Source organism: Bombina bombina, chromosome 3, assembly GCF_027579735.1.
Source record: "Bombina bombina isolate aBomBom1 chromosome 3, aBomBom1.pri, whole genome shotgun sequence".
Classification (NCBI taxonomy): Eukaryota; Metazoa; Chordata; class Amphibia; order Anura; family Bombinatoridae; genus Bombina; species Bombina bombina.
Genome location: NC_069501.1, coordinates 94059192 through 94073097, shown reverse-complemented (window position 1 = coordinate 94073097; position 13906 = coordinate 94059192). Strand labels below are relative to the sequence as shown.

The following is a 13906-nucleotide window of genomic DNA, read 5'->3' as shown; positions in this document are numbered from 1 at the left end:
TTTGAAAACATTAAAAAACAAAAAAAAAAACATAATTTATGCTTACATCATAAATGAGTCCATGAATCATCATGTGGGATAGATGTCCTGTACTCCAGGAAGAAAACCATTGTAGCAATGCAATCCTTTGCTCTACCTCATCTCCATGCAACCCATGACAATATCTCTCATACATGTATAAAGCACAGTAAGAGAGCAAAAAAAAAAAAAAAGATCCATAATTTATGCTTAATTGATTAATTTCATGGTGATGACACTCCACGATTCATTACTCATGAGAATTACTCTTCCTTACCACTAGGAGGCGCCAAATATTCCCAAAACCTAAAAGCTCAATGAAACCCCTCCCACCTACCTTAGTGCAATGCATAGTCAAGCAAAGTGAGGTTAAGAGCAATAAAAAAGAAGCACAGAAAAAAAAGTAACTAACCATAAAAAACATAGGATGGGGTATTATGGACTCTCACCATCATGAAATAAATTAATTTATCATCAGGTAAGCATAAATTATGTTCTCTTTCATACATGTGGTGAGAGGCCACGATCCATTACTCCTGGGAACTAATACCCAAGCCGTGGAGTACACGAGTAATAAAGAGGGATTTAAAAACCTATTTAATCACTTAGAAATTATATCCATGACCAAAATAAAAATTAATCAAGCAAAATCTAATAAAGCTGAAAGAACTGCCTAAAGGACCTTTCTACTTAAACTATCAGAAGAAGCAAAAGAACAAAATGGTAGACTTCTGTAAAAGTAAGCAAAGAAGACCAAGTAGCTGCATTGGATTTACTCAATTGAAGCCTCTTTCTTGAAAGCCCAAGAAGTGGCGACTGACCTAGTAGAATGAACAGTAATCTGTTGCGGTGGAGGCTAACCTGTCTCCAAGTAAGTCTTGTGAATCAAGAGTTTCAACCAAGAAGCGAAAGAAAAAGCACAAACTTTGTCCTTTTCTAGCACCAGAAAAGTGAAAGAACCTAGAAGTCTGTCTAATGTCATTAGTAGCATTAATATTTCAATACTCTAACAAAATCGCAATTATAAAAAGATCTCTCTGAAGCATTCTTTGGATTAGGACACAAAGAAGGGTTAACCATTTATCTACTAATGTCTAAAGAAACAACTTTTAGGCAAAAATAAAAATATGCTGTAAAACTGCCTTATCCTGATGAAAAATAAGATGAGGATCACAAGAAAGAGCAGATAACTCAAACTCTTCTAGCAAAACGAATAGCCAAAAGGAATAAAACCTACCAAGAAAGTAGTTTAATATCCAACTTATGCATAGGTTCAAAAAGGGGGAGCCTGCAAAACCCTTAACAAGTTAAGATTCCATGGAGGATAAATTGGCTTGATTAAAGGCTTAATGCTAACCAAGGCCTGAACAAAACTATGAATACCAGGAAGATTAGCAATCTTCCTATTAAAACAAGACTGAAAGAGCAGAAATCTGCCCCTTTAGAGAACTGGCAGAGCAGCCCTTATCCAGAACATCCTGAAAGAACTGCAAAGTCCTAGGAATCCTGAAAGAATGCCAGGAATAACCCATGATTTATATAAACTATGAAATAAAGGCATTCCAGCCATTATGATAACTTCCTAGTTACAGGCTCACAAGCCTGAATCAAGATTTCAATTACAGAATCAGAGAAACCTCTGAAGTTCTGGACGCAGAAGTTCTGGACGCAGAGAAAGAGGCTAAGGAGGGCAACTGAACATCTCAACCAGATCTGCATACCAAATTCTGCATTGTCAAGCTGGGCAATCAGGATTACTGATTTCTCCAGGCTTATTTTGGAGATCACTCTGGGAAGAAGTACCAGATGAGGAAAAAGATAAGCAAGCTGAAATGACCCGGGAGCTACTAGCGAATCCAAAAACTCTGCTTGAGGGTCCCTGGACCCTGCAAAATTCCTGTGAACTTTGTTATTCAAACAAGAAGCCATTAGATCAATCTCTGGGAGACCCCAAAGGCCCACAATCTAATTGAACACATTCTCATGACCTCGCCTCCCGAGGATCCCAAACTCCCTGTGCTCTCAGAAACCCCCAAACAACTCCCCAACCTGAAAGACAAACTGATAGCAATTTTAACTTTCTCTGCTCTGTTAGAGGAAGACTCATGAAGACTGAATCTATTTGAAATCCCCAAAAAGTTATATTTGTTTGAGGAATCAAAGACGGAGCACACAAACAAAGGACCATGAAGATTTGTTGCTTAAACTTGTGGTCTGGCTATAGCTCCATGAATTTTCACAAACTGAAAATGCTTGTCTAGAAAAGCAAACCTCAGAAACTGGTAATATTCCCTGTGAAATGGAACATTAATATAAGCATTCTTTAAATCTATTGTGGACATAAACTGACATTGCTGAACAAAAGACGGAATAGCCTGAATAGTTACAATTTTGAATGAGGGAACTCTTACAAACTTGTTCAGAGCTTTCAGATCCAGGACTAGAACAATGAAGAGATTAAAAAAAAATCCCATCCCCTGTTCCTGTGAAGGAATGGTACAATCACTACCATAGTTTCCAGATCTGAAGAAGACTGAAAAAACAAAAAAAAATTGAGCCTTAAAGGTATACTAAACCCAATTTTTTTTTTAATTTAAAAGATTCAGATAGAGCATACAATTTTAAGCAACTTTCTAATTTCCTCCTATTATCAATTTACTTCGTTCTCTTGGAAACTATTTGAAAAAGCAGGAATGAATGCTTAGGAGCTGGCCTATTTTTGGTTCAGATCCTTGGTAATGCTTGCTTATTGGTGGCTAAATGCCCCATAGGATTTCCTTTAGATTCAGTTTTCTTATTCAGGGCAGCTTCAAATAAGGATTTAACTTTAATGGCAAGAGATAGGATCCTCAACTTGGAAACCATGTCTGCTGACCAGGATTTTAAAACAGAGGGTCCTTCCAGCGAGCACAGCAAAACCAGAAGTCTTAGCATTGAGCCGAATAATTTGGATAATAGCGTAACAAAGTTTCCCAAACCTCAAAATGCCTATAAATACACCCCTCACCACACCCACAATTCAGTTTAACGAATAGCCAAGTAGTGGGTGATAGAAAAAGGAGTAAAAAGCATCAAAAAAGGAACTGGAAATATAATTGTGTTTTATATATAAAAAAAAAAAAACAACCCTAAAAGGGTGGGTCACATGGACTCTTGCTAGAATTAAAGAAATTAATTTATCAGGTCAGTTCTTACATAAATTATGTTTTTTTCCATATAATTGGCAAGAGTCCATGAGCTAGTGACGTATGGGATAGTAATACCCAAGATGTGGTACTCCACAGAAGAGTCACTAGAGAGAAAGAGGGAAAAAACAGCCATTTTCCGCTGAAAAAATTAAATCCACATCCAAAAAAATATTTTTTTTTCTCATAATTAAAAAGAAAAAAAACTTAAAAATATAATCAGAGGAATCAAACTGAAACAGCTGCCTGAAGAACTTTTCTACCAAAAACTGCTTCCTAAGAGGCAAATATATCAAAACGGTAGAATTTAGTCAATGTATGCAAAGAAGACCAAGTTGCTGCTTTGCAAATCTGATCAACTGACGCTTCATTCTTAAAAGCCCACAAAGTGGAGACTGATCTAGTAGAATGAGCTGTGATTCTCTAAGGCGGAGTCTGACCAGACTCCAAATAAGCCTGATGAATCAAAAGCTTTAACCAAGATGCCAAGGAAATGGCAGAAGCTTTCTGACCTTTCCTAGAAACAAAACAGCTTCAACATAATATTTCAAAGCTCTTACAACATCCAGAGAATGTAAGGATCTCTCAAAAGAATTCTTAGGATTAAGACACAAAGAGGGAACAACTATTTCCCTATTAACTTTGTTAGAATTAACAACTTTAGGTAAACATTTAAATGAAGTCAGCAAAATTGCTTTGTCCTGATGGAAAATCAGAAAAGGAGATTCACAAGAAAGAGCAGATAATTCGGAAACTCTTCTAGCAGAAGAGATAGCCAAAAGGAACAACATTTTCCAAGAAAGTAGTTTAATATCCAAAGAATGCATAGGCTCAAAAGGAGTAGCCTGCAAAGCCTTCAAAACCAAATTAAGACTCCAAGGAAGAGAGATTGGTTTAATGACAGGCTTGATACGGACCAAAGCCTGTACAAAACAAGGAATATCAGGAAGCTTAGCAATCTTTTCTGTGGAATAAAAAAGAAAGAGCAGAGATTTGTACTTTCAAGGAACTTCCAGACAAACCTTTATCCAAACCATCCTGAAGAAACTGTAAAATTCTAGGAATTCTAAAAGAATGCCAAGAGAATTTATGAGAAGAACACAATGAAATATAAGTTTTCCAAATATGATAATAAATCTTCCTAGAAAGATTTACGAGCCTGTAACATAGTATTAGTCAGAGAAACCTCTATGACTAAGCACTAAGCGTTCAATTTCCATACCTTCATATTTAACGATTTGAGATCCTGATGGAAAAACGGTCCTTGAGACAGAAGGTCTGATCTTAAAGAAAGTGGCCAAGGTTGGCAACTGGACAAGATCCGCATACCAGAACCTGTGAGGCCATGCTGGTGCTACCAGAAACAAAAATAATTGTTCCATGATGATCTTGGAGATCACTCTTGGAAGGAGAACTAGAGGCGGGAAGATATAAGCAGGCTGGTAAAACCAAGGAACTACTAACCGACTCCGCCCGAGGATCCCTGGGCCTGGACAAGTACCTGGAAAGTTCCTTGTTTAGATGAGAAGCCATCAGATCTATTTCTGGAAAACGCCACATCTGAACAATCTGAAAAAACACATCTGGATGGAGAGACCACTCCCCCGGATGTAAAGTCTGACGGCTGAGATAATCCGCTTCCCAATTGTCTACACCTGGGATATGTACCACAGAAATTAGACAAGAGCTGGATTCCACCCAAGAAAGTATCCGAGATACTTCTTTCATAGCTAGAGGACTGTGAGCCCCACCCTGATAATTGGCATATGCCACAGTTGTGATATTGTCAGTCTCAAAACACATGAATGGTTTTCTCTTTAAAAGAGGCAAAACCTGAAAAGCCCTGGAAATAGCACGGAGTTCTAAAATATTGATTGGTAACCTTGCCTCTTGAGATTTCCAAACCCCTTGTGCTGTCAGAGATCCCCAGACAGCTCCCCAACCTGAAAGACTTGCATCTGTTGTGATCACAGTCCAGATTGAACGAACAAAAGAGGCCCCTTGAACTATACGATGGTGATCTAACCACCAAGTCAGAGAAAGTTGAACATTGGGATTTAAGGATATTAATTGTGATATCCTTGTATAATCCCTGCACCAAAGATTCAGCATGCAAAGCTGAAGAGGTCACATATGAAAACGAGCAAAGGGAATTGCGTCCGATGCTACAGTCATGAGACCTAAAACTTCCATGCACATAGCCACTGAAGGGAATAATTGAGACTGAAGGTTTTGACAAGCTGAAACCAATTTCATTTGTGTCTTGTCTGTTAGAAACATGGACACAGAATCTATCTGGAAACCTAAAAAGGTGACCCTTGTCTGAGGAATCAAGGAACTTTTTGGTAAATTGATCCTCCAACCATGTCTTTGAAGAAACAACACTAGTTGACTTGTGTGAGATTCGGCAGAATGTAAAGACTGAGCTAGTACCAAGATATCAGGCTTGGATTTATTCCAACTTGAAGAAGGTTTCCAATTGCAACCAGATTCTTTGGGGGAAGGATTGGCTTTCCATTCCTTATTCTGTCAAAAAGAACGAAAACAATTAGAAGCTTTAGATTAACCCTTAGAACTTTTATCCTGAGGCAAAAAAACTCCCTTCCCCAGTGACAGTTGAAATAATTGAATCCACCTGACAACCAAATAAATTGTTACCTTGGAAAGAAAGAGATAGTAATCTAGACTTAGATACCATGTCAGCATTCCAATATTTGAGCCATGAAGCTCTTCTAGCTAAAATAGCTAAATACATATATTTAACATCAATTTTGATGATATCAAAAATAGCATCACAGATAACATGATTAGCATGTTGAAGCAAGCGAACAATGCTAGATAAATCAGGATCTGTTTCCTGTTGCGCTAATCTTTCCAACCAAAAAGTTGATGCAGCTGCAATATCAGCCATAGATATAGCAGGCCTAAGAATATGGCCAGAAAATAAAAGCTTTCCTTAGATAAGATTCAAGTTTCCTATCTAAAGGATCCTTAAAAGAAATACTATCTTCCACACCCACAATTCAGTTTAACGAATAGCCAAGACGTGGGGTGAAAAAGGTGCGAAAGCATAAAAAAAATAAGGAATTGGAATAATTGTGCTTTATACAAAAATAATAACCACCACAAAAAAAGGTGGGTCTCATGGACTCTTGCTAATATGAAAGAAAGGAATTTATCAGGTAAGTTCTTACATAAATTATGTTTTCTTTCATGTAATTAGCAAGAGTCCATGAGCTAGTGACGTATGGGATAGCAGATACCCAAGATGTGGAACTTCCACGCAAGAGTCACTAGAGAGGGAGGGATAAAAATAAAGACAGCCAATTCCGCTGAAAAAAATAATCCACAACCCAAATCAAAAGTTTTAATCTTATAATGAAAAAAACTGAAATTATAAGCAGATGAATCAAACAGAGAAAGCTGCCTGAAGTACTTTTCTACCAAAAACTGCTTCAGAAGAAGAAAACACATCAAAATGGTAGAATTTAGTAAAAGTATGCAAAGACCACCAAGTTGCTGCTTTGCAAATCTGATCAACAGAAGCTTCATTCCTAAAAGCCCAGGAAGTAGAGACTGACCTAGTAGAATGAGCCGTTATTCTTTGAGGCGGGGACTTACCCGACTCCACATAAGCATGATGAATCAAAGACTTTAACCAAGACGCCAAAGAAATGGCAGAAGCCTTCTGACCTTTCCTGGAACCAGAAAAGATAACAAATAGACTAGAAGTCTTTCTAAAATCTTTAGTAGCTTCAACATAATATTTTAAAGCTCTAACTACATCCAAAGAATGTAACGACCTTTCCTTAGAATTCTTAGGATTAGGACATAATGAAGAGACAACAATTTCTCTACTAATGTTGTTAGAATTCACAACCTTAGACAAAAATTGAAATGAAGTCCACAACACCGCCTTATCCTGATGAAAAATTCCAAGGAATTGACAACGCATCCACTGCTTCCGCCTGAGGATCCCGCGATCTGGATAGATACCTGGGAAGTTTCTTGTTCAGATGAGAGGCCATCAGATCTATTTCTGGAAGACCCCAGATTTGCACAATCTGTAGAAAAACCTCTGGATGAAGAGACCATTCGCCCGGATGTAACGTCTGGCGACTGAGATAATCCGCTTCCCAATTGTCTATACCTGGGATGTGAACCGCAGAAATTAGACAGGAGCTGGATTCCACCCATACAAGTATTCGAGATACTTCTTTCATAGCTTGAGGACTGTGAGTCCCACCTTGATGATTGACATATGCCACGGTCGTGACATTGTCTGTTTGAAAACAAATAAACGATTCTCTCTTTAGAAGAGGCCAGAACTGAAGAGCTCTGAAAATCGCACGGAGTTCCAAAATGTTGATTGGTAATCTCGCCTCCTGAGATTCCCAAACCCCCTGCGCCGTCAGAGATCCCCATACAGCTCCCCAACCTGAAAGACTCGCGTCTTTTGAGATCACAGTCCAGGTTGGACGAACAAAAGAGGCCCCTTGAATTAAACGATGGTGATCCATCCACCAAGTTAGAGATGATCGAACATTGGGATTTAAGGATATTATTTGTGATATCCTTGTATAATCCCTGCACCACTGCTTCAGCATACAAAGCTGAAGTGGTCTCGTGTGAAAACGAGCAAAAGGGATCGCGTCCGAAGCAGCAGTCATGAGACCTAAAATCTCCATGCATAATGCTACCGAAGGGAACAATTGAGACTGAAGGTTTCGACAGGCTGAAACCAATTTCAGACGTCTCTTTTCTGTCAGAGAGAAAGTCATGGACACAATCTATTTGGAAACCTAAAAAGGTTACTCTTGTCTGAGGAATCAAAGAACTTTTTGGTAAATTGATCCTCCAACCATGTCTTTGAAGAAACAACACAAGTTAATTCATGTGAGATTCTGCAGAATGTAAAGACTGAGCAAGTACCAAGATATCGTCCAAATAAGGAAATACCGCAATACCCTGTTCTCTGATTACAGAGAGAAGGGCACCTAGAACCTTCGAAAAGATCCTTGGCGCAGTTGCTAGACCGAATGGAAGGGCAATAAACTGATAATGCTTGTCTAGAAAAGAGAATCTTAGAAACTGGTAGTGATCTGAGTGAATAGGAATATGCAGGTATACATCCTGTAAGTCTATTGTAGACATATAATGCCCTTGCTGAACAAAAGGCAGAATAGTTCTTATAGTCACCATTTTGAATGTTGGTATCCTTACATATTGATTCAAAATTTTTAGATCCAGAACTGGTCTGAAAGAATTCTCTTTCTTTGGCACAATGAATAGATTTGAATAAAACCCCAGACCCCGTTCCAGAACTGGAACTGGCATAATTACCCCAGCTAACTCTAGGTCTGAAACACATTTCAGAAACGCCTGAGCCTTCACTGGATTTACTGGGATGCGTGAGAGAAAAAATCTTCTCACAGGTGGCCTTACCTTGAAACCTATTCGGTACCCTAGTGAAACAATGTTCTGAATCCAAAGATTGTGAATCGAATTGATCCAAACATCTTTGAAAAATCGTAACCTGCTCCCTACCAGCTGCGCTGGAATGAGGGCCGCACCTTCTTGCGAATTTAGGAGCTGGTTTTGACTTTCTGGAAGGCTTGGATTTATTCCAGACTGGATTAGGTTTCCAACCGGAAACCGTTCCTTTAGGAGAAGGGTCGGGCTTCTGCTCTCTATTTTGACGAAAGGAACGAAAACGATTAGCATCCCTAAAATTAGCATTAGATTTTTTGCCCTGGGGCAAAAAAGCTCCCTTCCCTCCAGTAACAGTTGAAATTATAGAATCCAACTGAGAACCAAACAACTTATTACCTTGGAAAGAGAGAGAAAGCAAAGTTGACTTAGAAGTCATATCTACATTCCAAGATTTAAGCCACAAAGCTCTTCTGGCTAAAATAGCTAAAGACATATACCTGACATCAACTCTAATGATATAAAAAATGGCATCACAGACAAAGTTATTAGCATGTTGAAGAAGTTTAACAATGCTATATGCATTATGATCTGTCACTTGTTGCGCTAAAGCCTCCAACCAAAAAGTTGAAGCTGCAGCAACATCAGCCAAAGATATAGCAGGTCTAAGTAAATTACCTGAACATAAATAAGCTTTTCTTAAAAAAGATTCAATCTTCCTATCTAAAGGATCTTTAAACGAAGTGCTATCTGCCGTAGGAATAGCAGTACGTTTAGCAAGGGTAGAGATAGCTCCATCGACCATAGGGATTTTATCCCAAAACTCCAATCTATCAGATGGCACAGGGTACAATTTCTTAAACCTTGGAGAAGGAGTAAATGAAGTACCCAAACTATCCCATTCCCTAGCAATCACATCTGAGATAGCATCAGGAACTGGAAAAACTTCCGGGATTAATACATGAGGTTTATAAACCGAATTTAAACGTTTAGCAGTTTTAGTATCAGGAGGACTGCATTCCTCCATATCTAATGCAATCAAAACTTCTTTTAGTAATGAACGAATAAACTCTATTTTAAATAAATATGAGGATTTATCAGAATCAATATCTGTAGTAGAATCTTCTGAACCAGAAAAAACCTCATCAGAATCAGATAAGTCAGAATGATGACGGTCACCTACAAATTCATCTGAAATGTGAGAAGCTTTGAAAGACCTATTACGTTTACTGGAAGGAGGAATAACAGACAGAGCCTTCCTAATAGAATTAGAAACAAATTCTTTTACATTAACAGGAACATCCTGAACGTTAGATGTTGAAGGAACAACAACAGGTAAAGGATTATTACTAATGGAGACACAATCAGCATTGGAAAGTTTATCATGGCAGCTTTCACAAACTACAGCTGGAGGAACAGTTACAAGTTTACAACATATGCACTTAACTTTGGTAGAACCAGCATCAGGCAGCGTCTGTTCATTAGTAGATTTTGATCCAGGGTCGGGATGAGACATCTTGCAATATGTATTAGAAAAAACAACATATAAAGCAAAATTATCAAATTCCTTAAATGACAGTTCCAGGAATGGGAAAGAATGCAAAAAAAAAAAAAAAAAGCTTCTTGCAACCAGAAGCAATGAAGAGAAATGTTTAAATAATGTGAGTAAAAGACACCCCATTTTTTTGGCGCAAAAAAATGTCTGAATACGCATGCGTAATAGAATACAACTTCCGGTGAAAAATTACCGCGCCGGAAGTGACGAAATTTTTTAGCGCCAAAAAATAACAAAATAAAAATAAACATTTCCCGCCCCCGCAAGCTTAACAGCACGCAGGAAAAAAAGGCAAAATGAAAAAAAAAAATTTCAAGGTAAGAAAAAAATAATTAAATGCATTATCCCAATAATGAAACTGACAGTCTGAAAATAAGGAATACCGTTTATCCTGAATCAAGGCAAATATAAGTTTATAGACATATATATATTTTGGGGTAAGTATGTCTTAAAAAATAAGACATACTTACCCCAGGACACTTCTCTACATAAAGCAGATAGCCAAACCAGTACTGAAACGAGAATCAGTAGAGGTAATGGTATATAAGAGTATATCGTCGATCTGAAAAGGGAGGTAGGAGAAGAAATCTCTACGACCGATAACAGAGAGCCTATGAAAAAGATCCCATAGAGGTAGACCATTGTTCTCGAATAGGCAATACTCTCTTCACATCCCTCTGACATTCGCTGCACTCTGAGAGGAAAACCGGGCTTCAACCTGTTGCGAAGCACATATCAACGTAGAATCTAAGCACAAACTTACTTCACCACCTCCACGGGAGGCAAAGTTTGTAAAAACTGAATTGTGGGTGTGGTGAGGGGTGTATTTATAGGCATTTTGAGGTTTGGGAAACTTTGCCCCTCCTGGTAGGAATGTATATCCCATACGTCACTAGCTCATGGACTCTTGCTAATTATATGAAAGAAATCCCCAATCTAGTTGCTGGCAAAAGATACAACTTTTTAAACCTAGACGAAGGAATAAAAGTACCACCAAGCCTATTCCATTCCTTTGAAATCATATCAGAAATAGCACCAGGAACTGGAAAAACCTCTGGAGTAACCACAGGAGGTTTATAAACAGAATTTAAATGTTTACTAGTTTTAGTATCAAGAGGACTAGATTCCTCAATATCCAAAGTAATCAACACCTCTTAACAAAGAACGTATATACTCCAACTTAAGGAGATAAGTAGATTTGTCACTGTCAATATCTTAGGTAGGATCTTCTGAATCAGATATATCCTCATCATAGGAGGATAATTCAGTATGTTGTCAATCATTTGAAAATTCATCAACTTTATGAGAAGTTTTAAAAAACCTTTTACATATATTAGAAGTCGGAATAGCAGACAAAGCCTTCTGAATCGCATCAGCAATAAAATCTTTTATATTCACAGGGATATCATGTACATTAGATGTTGAAGGAACAACAGGCATTGTACTAGTACTGATGGATACATTACCGGCATGTAAAAGCTTATCATGACAAATGATACATACTACAGCTGGAGAAATAATCTCTGCTAATTTACAACATATACACTTAGCTTTGGTAGAACTGTTACCAGACAGCAGGGTTCCAACAGGGGTTTCTGAGACAGAATCAGATTGAGACATCTTGCAAATGTAAGAGAAAAAAACAACATATAAAGCAGAATTGTCAATTTCCTTACATGGCAGTTTCAGGAAAGGAAGAAAAATGCAAACAGCATAGCCCTCTGAGCATAAAAAAGGCAAGAGGCATATAGGAAGTGGGGATTAAATAATTAAATTATTTGACGGCAAGTATGACGCACAAGGTAAAATATTTTTTTTGGCAACCTTGTGCAAGGAAACCTGGCATCAAGTAAGACGCTGGAAATGACGAATTTGCGTCACCGAATGTACCTTCGCGCCAAAATTGACGCAATAAATATTAGCATTTTGCAACCTCGCAAGCCTAATTTTGCCTGCGAAATTTAATGAAAAAAAAAAAACAGTCAATTTGAAGAAAAGACTATACCCCAGGTAAGAACTTCCTAAATATGTTTCCCAATTTTGAAACTGCTAGTATGCTAAAGGAAATATACATAAACCTGACTTATGGCAAATATAAGTACAATACATATATTTAGAACTTTACATTAATACATAAAATGCCAAACCATAGCTGAGAGTGTCTTAAGTAATGAAAACATTCTTACAAAGACACCCATCCACATATAGCAGATAGCCATACCAGTACTGAAACAGTTATCAGTAGAGGTAATGGAATATGAGAGTATATCGTCAATCTGAAAAAGGAGGAAGGAGATGAACCTCTACGACCGATAACAGAGAGGAAAACCATAGAATAAATAGGTGATACTCCCTTCACATCCCTCTGACAAACACTGTACTCTGAGATGAATCAGGCTTCAAAATGCTGAGAAGCGCATATCACAGAAGAAAATCAAGCAAAAACTTACTTCACCACCTCCATAGGGAGGCAACGTTTGTAAAATTGAATTGTGGGTGTGGTGAGGGGTGTATTTATAGGCATTTTGAGGTTTGGGAATCTTTGCCCCGCCTGGTAGGATTGTATATCCCATATGTCACTAGCTCATGGACTCTTGCCAATTACATGAAAGAAAGCTTTATCTCAAACTAACCTATAATAATGGTTGTTTGAGATGTCTTACCACCTCCTAGATACACAATGTTCTCCTCGCTGCCACTTCAGACTGAAATTGTGGCGTACTCAGAGCGAAAAAGTAGGCAGAGGCGAAAAAGCATGAACGAACCGAGCCGTGAGCGCCTTCTCCTCACATTTGACACGCCCTCTATTGTTGAGCGTCTACACAAATGGCGCCTAAACTTAGCACACAGAGGACATCAGAGGGATTTGAGTGAAACCGCTTGCTCTCCTGTAAGCGCGTTCACTGCACTCACTATGTGCAAACCCTACTGAGGTTACCAACACAGCTTAGAAAGTGTGCACCGGGTCTGGATGGCCAGTCAGAGGACCCAGTGCCACTTCCTACACACCATATGCTTCAAGGGCAATCTCCACTGGAAGTATCTAGCCAAACAGTCATAACTCCTTACCCACTGACTTTCTAGTAGGAACTGGTTATGAAATAAAGTTACTCCTTAAACATGTCTGACAGGGACAGAAATAAGCATTAGAGCCATAAGTGAGATGTCCTCAACCCCCAACATATAGACAACAAGTCATGAGAGGGGGAGAACTGAGATACAGGACTTACCCAGCAACAGCAGATTCCACATTCAGACTAGATCCTAAAATAGAATGGAAAATCAGTGTAACTAACACGGTTTGCCCATATAGGGTGTACAGCACTTGAATGAGGCATGCAAACTTCCCAGCGACATACAGCTGCTATAATACACCAAGACTCTACTAAGAGAATTTTCCCCTGTCCTCTTGCGGGAAGAAATCCATTTGAGGACAAATTCAGAATCTTTGTAGGGGAAGAGGGAGGGATATTTAATGCATTGTTTTGGGTGTCTGTCTCCACCTGCTGGCAAGATGAAGTATTTCCCATAGGTTATGAATAATTTTGGGGACTCTCACTGCCATTAGAAAGAAAGGCTAGAATTTAGTAAAAAGGTATGTAGGGAAGACTAAGTAGCTGCCTTGCAAATTTGATCAACAGAAGCCTAATTAAAGGCCCATGCAGTTCAAGAGGAGAAAGACATTTTTCAGATTTGAACTGCTGAAAAGAACAAAAAT

General features: G+C 38.4%; 1 protein-coding gene across 1 annotated transcript in view; it reads right to left on the bottom strand.

Moving 5' to 3' along the window:
- The window catches only part of BRWD1 (bromodomain and WD repeat domain containing 1), a gene marked incomplete in the record, with an annotated part of 1309461 nt that overhangs the window by 564179 nt on the left and 731376 nt on the right, over positions 1-13906 (bottom strand).